At 46.5% G+C, this 9373-nt stretch overlaps 1 non-coding gene across 1 annotated transcript; it reads right to left on the reverse strand.

Annotated features, from left to right (window-relative positions):
• Positions 1-220: 220 nt before the first annotated feature.
• On the reverse strand, positions 221-292 carry Trnai-aau (transfer RNA isoleucine (anticodon AAU)). The gene has a single exon. It is a non-coding gene; the product is annotated as a tRNA-Ile (tRNA).
• Between the last annotated feature and the right edge of the window lie 9081 nt (positions 293-9373).

The raw sequence follows: 9373 nt of genomic DNA on the forward strand, positions 1-9373 counted from the left end.
GAGAGGCTCTGAGATATGTGAGAAATACATCTATAAAATGTAATTCAGACTGCCTCGTCCCACCTTATGCTGTACCGCTTTGGCAAATGCTTTATCTGCGCCATTCGCCTTAATCGCATCTGAGAGTGATTCTTAAAAAAACGCCTGTCGCTAATTGTTCGTCATCACAGGTACTGTTTGCTATACGGCCACGACGCGCAACTGATTTCCAAAATTCATATTTCTCCTGTAAGGATGGAACTTACGACCCCTGGTTTATTAGACCAATGCTCTACCACTGAGCTAAAGAGGCGCGGCCTAGCGGTACTCTTGGGTACTTCGTCCTTACGGTCGTCTGCATCATCAGACTTTAGCTAACAACACTTCATATTACCGGCTAATATTTGCAGCTATGGCGACAAATTACTGCTTGGCTACACATCTGACACGTAACCGATGTGCTCTCCAAACAACAACACTTGCATTTCAGAACATGTCTTTCACACATGTCTACAAAATCACCTTCACCTTCAAATACAGCTTCCTTGCGACTGACAGAGACGTAGGCAAAGTTTAAAGTTGCTATTTCCATTAAATCTCGTTAATCAGAAAAACGGTAATTTACACTTGCAGCGGAACAAAATTCCGTTCCGCCCAGCGTCTGGCTCGAACCCACGACCCTGGGATTAAGTGTCTGACGCTCTACCGACTGAGCTAGCCGGCTACCTCGGTGAATACCTGCCGGGTAGCACGTCACACAGTACTCGTTTGGGTTGGGTGGTCCCATACAGAATCTCTCCATGATGCCTAATGTTTTCCTAACGTCACACTCGTCACGTACTTCACTTTTATGTCATAATCATTTCTGAGAGGTAAAGAAATTGCATGACAACATGCAGAGCTAGTGGCGTCAAAATTAACGCACATACTTTATGTGACTCAAAAGCCGAACGAGTTACTTTCCGACGTTGTTTTAGATGTGCAAGTGATAGTCAAAACTCGCTGTGTCGGCACTCTGCTGACAATTTCGCTAGTTAACACCGGTCTTGTTGTGTGTGTTTCAAGCTCAAGAGCATCTCCAAGCAAAAAATGGTCAACAGCAACATTCAGACGGTTTCGTACTGCTCAATTGCTACATTAAAACGTTATGTTTCTTTTTCAGAACTGGAAAAACACAAGCGTGACAGCATTCGAACCTGTAATCTTCAGATCCGAAGTCCGACGCCTTATCCATTAGACCACACGGTCACTGACGACCAACATTTACATGTATACGACTCATCTCGAAACGCTCACACCCCTGAGGATTTGTGTTTTCGTTCTACACAGCCGCTGCCCCTTGCTCTTTCCCACCCATTCGTTACATTCAACCTCTGACGAGACCGAACAAATATAGACTGTGAAACAAGACCACACACTTTGTGCATTCGGAATCGAAGGCAGGGCGTCCCTCGCCGCATTTGCTACGATTGCCATTTGCTACTTCTGCAGAAGCGGCGGCGGCGGCGACGACGACGACGACGACGACGACGACGACGAATATCGCGAGAGGCTCTGAGATATGTGAGAAATACATCTATAAAATGTAATTCAGACTGCCTCGTCCCACCTTATGCTGCACCGCTTTGGCAAATGCTTTATCTGCGCCATTTGCCTTAATCGCATCTGAGAGTAATTCTTAAAAAAACGCCTGTCGCTAATTGTTCGTCATCACAGGTACTGTTTGCTATACGGCCACGACGCGCAACTGATTTCCAAAATTCATCTTTCTCCTGTGAGGATGGAACTTACGACCCCTGGTTTATTAGACCAGTGCTCTACCACTGAGCTAAAGAGGCGCGGCCTAGCGGTACTCTTGGGTACTTCGTCCTTACGGTCGTCTGCATCATCAGACTTTAGCTGACAACACTTCATATTACCGGCTAATATTTGCAGCTATGGCGACAAATTACTGCTTGGCTACACATCTGACACGTAACCGATGTGCTCTCCAAACAACAACACTTGCATTTCAGAACATGTCTTTCACACATGTCTACAAAATCACCTTCACCTTCAAATACAGCTTCCTTGCGACTGACAGAGACGTAGGCAAAGTTTAAAGTTGCTATTTCCATTAAATCTCGTTAATCAGAAAAACGGTAATTTACACTTGCAGCGGAACAAAATTCCGTTCCGCCCAGCGTCTGGCTCGAACCCACGACCCTGGGATTAAGTGTCTGACGCTCTACCGACTGAGCTAGCCGGCTACCTCGGTGAATACCTGCCGGGTAGCACGTCACACAGTACTCGTTTGGGTTGGGTGGCCCCATACAGAATCTCTCCATGATGCCTAATGTTTTCCTAACGTCACACTCGTCACGTACTTCACTTTTATGTCATAATCCTTTCTGAGAGGTAAAGAAATTGCATGACAACATGCAGAGCTAGTGGCGTCAAAATTAACGCACATACTTTATGTGACTCAAAAGCCGAACGAGTTACTTTCCGACGTTGTTTTAGATGTGCAAGTGATAGTCAAAACTCGCTGTGTCGGCACTCTGCTGACAATTTCGCTAGTTAACACCGGTCTTGTTGTGTGTGTTTCAAGCTCAAGAGCATCTCCAAGCAAAAAATGGTCAACAGCAACATTCAGACGGTTTCGTACTGCTCAATTGCTACATTAAAACGTTATGTTTCTTTTTCAGAACTGGAAAAACACAAGCGTGACAGCATTCGAACCTGTAATCTTCAGATCCGAAGTCCGACGCCTTATCCATTAGACCACACGGTCACTGACGACCAACGTTTACATGTATACGACTCATCTCGAAACGCTCACACCCCTGAGGATTTGTGTTTTCGTTCTACACAGCCGCTGCCCCTTGCTCTTTCCCACCCATTCGTTACATTCAACCTCTGACGAGACCGAACAAATATAGACTGTGAAACAAGACCACACACTTTGTGCATTCGGAATCGAAGGCAGGGCGTCCCTCGCCGCATTTGCTACGATTGCCATTTGCTACTTCTGCAGAAGCGGCGGCGGCGGCGACGACGACGACGACGACGACGACGACGACGAATATCGCGAGAGGCTCTGAGATATGTGAGAAATACATCTATAAAATGTAATTCAGACTGCCTCGTCCCACCTTATGCTGCACCGCTTTGGCAAATGCTTTATCTGCGCCATTTGCCTTAATCGCATCTGAGAGTAATTCTTAAAAAAACGCCTGTCGCTAATTGTTCGTCATCACAGGTACTGTTTGCTATACAGCCACGACGCGCAACTGATTTCCAAAATTCATCTTTCTCCTGTGAGGATGGAACTTACGACCCCTGGTTTATTAGACCAGTGCTCTACCACTGAGCTAAAGAGGCGCGGCCTAGCGGTACTCTTGGGTACTTCGTCCTTACGGTCGTCTGCATCATCAGACTTTAGCTGACAACACTTCATATTACCGGCTAATATTTGCAGCTATGGCGACAAATTACTGCTTGGCTACACATCTGACACGTAACCGATGTGCTCTCCAAACAACAACACTTGCATTTCAGAACATGTCTTTCACACATGTCTACAAAATCACCTTCACCTTCAAATACAGCTTCCTTGCGACTGACAGAGACGTAGGCAAAGTTTAAAGTTGCTATTTCCATTAAATCTCGTTAATCAGAAAAACGGTAATTTACACTTGCAGCGGAACAAAATTCCGTTCCGCCCAGCGTCTGGCTCGAACCCACGACCCTGGGATTAAGTGTCTGACGCTCTACCGACTGAGCTAGCCGGCTACCTCGGTGAATACCTGCCGGGTAGCACGTCACACAGTACTCGTTTGGGTTGGGTGGTCCCATACAGAATCTCTCCATGATGCCTAATGTTTTCCTAACGTCACACTCGTCACGTACTTCACTTTTATGTCATAATCATTTCTGAGAGGTAAAGAAATTGCATGACAACATGCAGAGCTAGTGGCGTCAAAATTAACGCACATACTTTATGTGACTCAAAAGCCGAACGAGTTACTTTCCGACGTTGTTTTAGATGTGCAAGTGATAGTCAAAACTCGCTGTGTCGGCACTCTGCCGACCATTTCGCTAGTTAACACCGGTCTTGTTGTGTGTGTTTCAAGCTCAAGAGCATCCCCAAGCAAAAAATGGTCAACAGCAACATTCAGACGGTTTCGTACTGCTCAATTGCTACATTAAAACGTTATGTTTCTTTTTCAGAACTGGAAAAACACAAGCGTGACAGCATTCGAACCTGTAACCTTCAGATCCGAAGTCCGACGCCTTATCCATTAGGCCACACGGTCACTGACGACCAACATTTACATGTATACGACTCATCTCGAAACGCTCACACCCCTGAGGATTTGTGTTTTCGTTCTACACAGCCGCTGCCCCTTGCTCTTTCCCACCCATTCGTTACATTCAACCTCTGACGAGACCGACCAAATATAGACTGAGAAACAAGACCACACACTTTGTGCATTCGGAATCGAAGGCAGGGCGACCCTCGCCGCATTTGCTACGATTGCCATTTGCTACTTCTGCAGAAGCGGCGGCGGCGGCGACGACGACGACGACGACGACGAATATCGCGAGAGGCTCTGAGATATGTGAGAAATACATCTATAAAATGTAATTCAGACTGCCTCGTCCCACCTTATGCTGTACCGCTTTGGCAAATGCTTTATCTGCGCCATTCGCCTTAATCGCATCTGAGAGTGATTCTTAAAAAAACGCCTGTCGCTAATTGTTCGTCATCACAGGTACTGTTTGCTATACGGCCACGACGCGCAACTGATTTCCAAAATTCATCTTTCTCCTGTGAGGATGGAACTTACGACCCCTGGTTTATTAGACCAGTGCTCTACCACTGAGCTAAAGAGGCGCGGCCTAGCGGTACTCTTGGGTACTTCGTCCTTACGGTCGTCTGCATCATCAGACTTTAGCTGACAACACTTCATATTACCGGCTAATATTTGCAGCTATGGCGACAAATTACTGCTTGGCTACACATCTGACACGTAACCGATGTGCTCTCCAAACAACAACACTTGCATTTCAGAACATGTCTTTCACACATGTCTACAAAATCACCTTCACCTTCAAATACAGCTTCCTTGCGACTGACAGAGACGTAGGCAAAGTTTAAAGTTGCTATTTCCATTAAATCTCGTTAATCAGAAAAACGGTAATTTACACTTGCAGCGGAACAAAATTCCGTTCCGCCCAGCGTCTGGCTCGAACCCACGACCCTGGGATTAAGAGTCTGACGCTCTACCGACTGAGCTAGCCGGCTACCTCGGTGAATACCTGCCGGGTAGCACGTCACACAGTACTCGTTTGGGTTGGGTGGCCCCATACAGAATCTCTCCATGATGCCTAATGTTTTCCTAACGTCACACTCGTCACGTACTTCACTTTTATGTCATAATCCTTTCTGAGAGGTAAAGAAATTGCATGACAACATGCAGAGCTAGTGGCGTCAAAATTAACGCACATACTTTATGTGACTCAAAAGCCGAACGAGTTACTTTCCGACGTTGTTTTAGATGTGCAAGTGATAGTCAAAACTCGCTGTGTCGGCACTCTGCCGACCATTTCGCTAGTTAACACCGGTCTTGTTGTGTGTGTTTCAAGCTCAAGAGCATCTCCAAGCAAAAAATGGTCAACAGCAACATTCAGACGGTTTCGTACTGCTCAATTGCTACATTAAAACGTTATGTTTCTTTTTCAGAACTGGAAAAACACAAGCGTGACAGCATTCGAACCTGTAACCTTCAGATCCGAAGTCCGACGCCTTATCCATTAGGCCACACGGTCACTGACGACCAACATTTACATGTATACGACTCATCTCGAAACGCTCACACCCCTGAGGATTTGTGTTTTCGTTCTACACAGCCGCTGCCCCTTGCTCTTTCCCACCCATTCGTTACATTCAACCTCTGACGAGACCGACCAAATATAGACTGAGAAACAAGACCACACACTTTGTGCATTCGGAATCGAAGGCAGGGCGACCCTCGCCGCATTTGCTACGATTGCCATTTGCTACTTCTGCAGAAGCGGCGGCGGCGGCGGCGACGACGACGACGACGACGACGACGACGACGACGACGAATATCGCGAGAGGCTCTGAGATATGTGAGAAATACATCTATAAAATGTAATTCAGACTGCCTCGTCCCACCTTATGCTGTACCGCTTTGGCAAATGCTTTATCTGCGCCATTCGCCTTAATCGCATCTGAGAGTGATTGTTAAAAAAACGCCTGTCGCTAATTGTTCGTCATCACAGGTACTGTTTGCTATACGGCCACGACGCGCAACTGATTTCCAAAATTCATCTTTCTCCTGTGAGGATGGAACTTACGACCCCTGGTTTATTAGACCAGTGCTCTACCACTGACCTAAAGAGGCGCGGCCTAGCGGTACTCTTGGGTACTTCGTCCTTACGGTCGTCTGCATCATCAGACTTTAGCTGACAACACTTCATATTACCGGCTAATATTTGCAGCTATGGCGACAAATTACTGCTTGGCTACACATCTGACACGTAACCGATGTGCTCTCCAAACAACAACACTTGCATTTCAGAACATGTCTTTCACACATGTCTACAAAATCACCTTCACCTTCAAATACAGCTTCCTTGCGACTGACAGAGACGTAGGCAAAGTTTAAAGTTGCTATTTCCATTAAATCTCGTTAATCAGAAAAACGGTAATTTACACTTGCAGCGGAACAAAATTCCGTTCCGCCCAGCGTCTGGCTCGAACCCACGACCCTGGGATTAAGAGTCTGACGCTCTACCGACTGAGCTAGCCGGCTACCTCGGTGAATACCTGCCGGGTAGCACGTCACACAGTACTCGTTTGGGTTGGGTGGCCCCATACAGAATCTCTCCATGATGCCTAATGTTTTCCTAACGTCACACTCGTCACGTACTTCACTTTTATGTCATAATCCTTTCTGAGAGGTAAAGAAATTGCATGACAACATGCAGAGCTAGTGGCGTCAAAATTAACGCACATACTTTATGTGACTCAAAAGCCGAACGAGTTACTTTCCGACGTTGTTTTAGATGTGCAAGTGATAGTCAAAACTCGCTGTGTCGGCACTCTGCCGACCATTTCGCTAGTTAACACCGGTCTTGTTGTGTGTGTTTCAAGCTCAAGAGCATCTCCAAGCAAAAAATGGTCAACAGCAACATTCAGACGGTTTCGTACTGCTCAATTGCTACATTAAAACGTTATGTTTCTTTTTCAGAACTGGAAAAACACAAGCGTGACAGCATTCGAACCTGTAACCTTCAGATCCGAAGTCCGACGCCTTATCCATTAGGCCACACGGTCACTGACGACCAACATTTACATGTATACGACTCATCTCGAAACGCTCACACCCCTGAGGATTTGTGTTTTCGTTCTACACAGCCGCTGCCCCTTGCTCTTTCCCACCCATTCGTTACATTCAACCTCTGACGAGACCGACCAAATATAGACTGAGAAACAAGACCACACACTTTGTGCATTCGGAATCGAAGGCAGGGCGACCCTCGCCGCATTTGCTACGATTGCCATTTGCTACTTCTGCAGAAGCGGCGGCGGCGGCGACGACGACGACGACGACGACGAATATCGCGAGAGGCTCTGAGATATGTGAGAAATACATCTATAAAATGTAATTCAGACTGCCTCGTCCCACCTTATGCTGTACCGCTTTGGCAAATGCTTTATCTGCGCCATTCGCCTTAATCGCATCTGAGAGTGATTCTTAAAAAAACGCCTGTCGCTAATTGTTCGTCATCACAGGTACTGTTTGCTATACGGCCACGACGCGCAACTGATTTCCAAAATTCATCTTTCTCCTGTGAGGATGGAACTTACGACCCCTGGTTTATTAGACCAGTGCTCTACCACTGACCTAAAGAGGCGCGGCCTAGCGGTACTCTTGGGTACTTCGTCCTTACGGTCGTCTGCATCATCAGACTTTAGCTGACAACACTTCATATTACCGGCTAATATTTGCAGCTATGGCGACAAATTACTGCTTGGCTACACATCTGACACGTAACCGATGTGCTCTCCAAACAACAACACTTGCATTTCAGAACATGTCTTTCACACATGTCTACAAAATCACCTTCACCTTCAAATACAGCTTCCTTGCGACTGACAGAGACGTAGGCAAAGTTTAAAGTTGCTATTTCCATTAAATCTCGTTAATCAGAAAAACGGTAATTTACACTTGCAGCGGAACAAAATTCCGTTCCGCCCAGCGTCTGGCTCGAACCCACGACCCTGGGATTAAGTGTCTGACGCTCTACCGACTGAGCTAGCCGGCTACCTCGGTGAATACCTGCAGGGTAGCACGTCACACAGTACTCGTTTGGGTTGGGTGGCCCCATACAGAATCTCTCCATGATGCCTAATGTTTTCCTAACGTCACACTCGTCACGTACTTCACTTTTATGTCATAATCCTTTCTGAGAGGTAAAGAAATTGCATGACAACATGCAGAGCTAGTGGCGTCAAAATTAACGCACATACTTTATGTGACTCAAAAGCCGAACGAGTTACTTTCCGACGTTGTTTTAGATGTGCAAGTGATAGTCAAAACTCGCTGTGTCGGCACTCTGCCGACCATTTCGCTAGTTAACACCGGTCTTGTTGTGTGTGTTTCAAGCTCAAGAGCATCTCCAAGCAAAAAATGGTCAACAGCAACATTCAGACGGTTTCGTACTGCTCAATTGCTACATTAAAACGTTATGTTTCTTTTTCAGAACTGGAAAAACACAAGCGTGACAGCATTCGAACCTGTAACCTTCAGATCCGAAGTCCGACGCCTTATCCATTAGGCCACACGGTCACTGACGACCAACATTTACATGTATACGACTCATCTCGAAACGCTCACACCCCTGAGGATTTGTGTTTTCGTTCTACACAGCCGCTGCCCCTTGCTCTTTCCCACCCATTCGTTACATTCAACCTCTGACGTGACCGACCAAATATAGACTGAGAAACAAGACCACACACTTTGTGCATTCGGAATCGAAGGCAGGGCGACCCTCGCCGCATTTGCTACGATTGCCATTTGCTACTTCTGCAAAGGCGGCGGCGGCGGCGGCGACGACGACGACGACGACGACGACGACGACGACGACGACGAATATCGCGAGAGGCTCTGAGATATGTGAGAAATACATCTATAAAATGTAATTCAGACTGCCTCGTCCCACCTTATGCTGTACCGCTTTGGCAAATGCTTTATCTGCGCCATTCGCCTTAATCGCATCTGAGAGTGATTCTTAAAAAAACGCCTGTCGCTAATTGTTCGTCATCACAGGTACTGTTTGCTATACGGCCACGACGCGCAACTGATTTCCAAAATTCATA

The sequence above is a fragment of the Schistocerca gregaria genome, unplaced genomic scaffold, assembly GCF_023897955.1.
Source record: "Schistocerca gregaria isolate iqSchGreg1 unplaced genomic scaffold, iqSchGreg1.2 ptg000038l, whole genome shotgun sequence".
Lineage (NCBI taxonomy): Eukaryota > Metazoa > Arthropoda > Insecta > Orthoptera > Acrididae > Schistocerca > Schistocerca gregaria.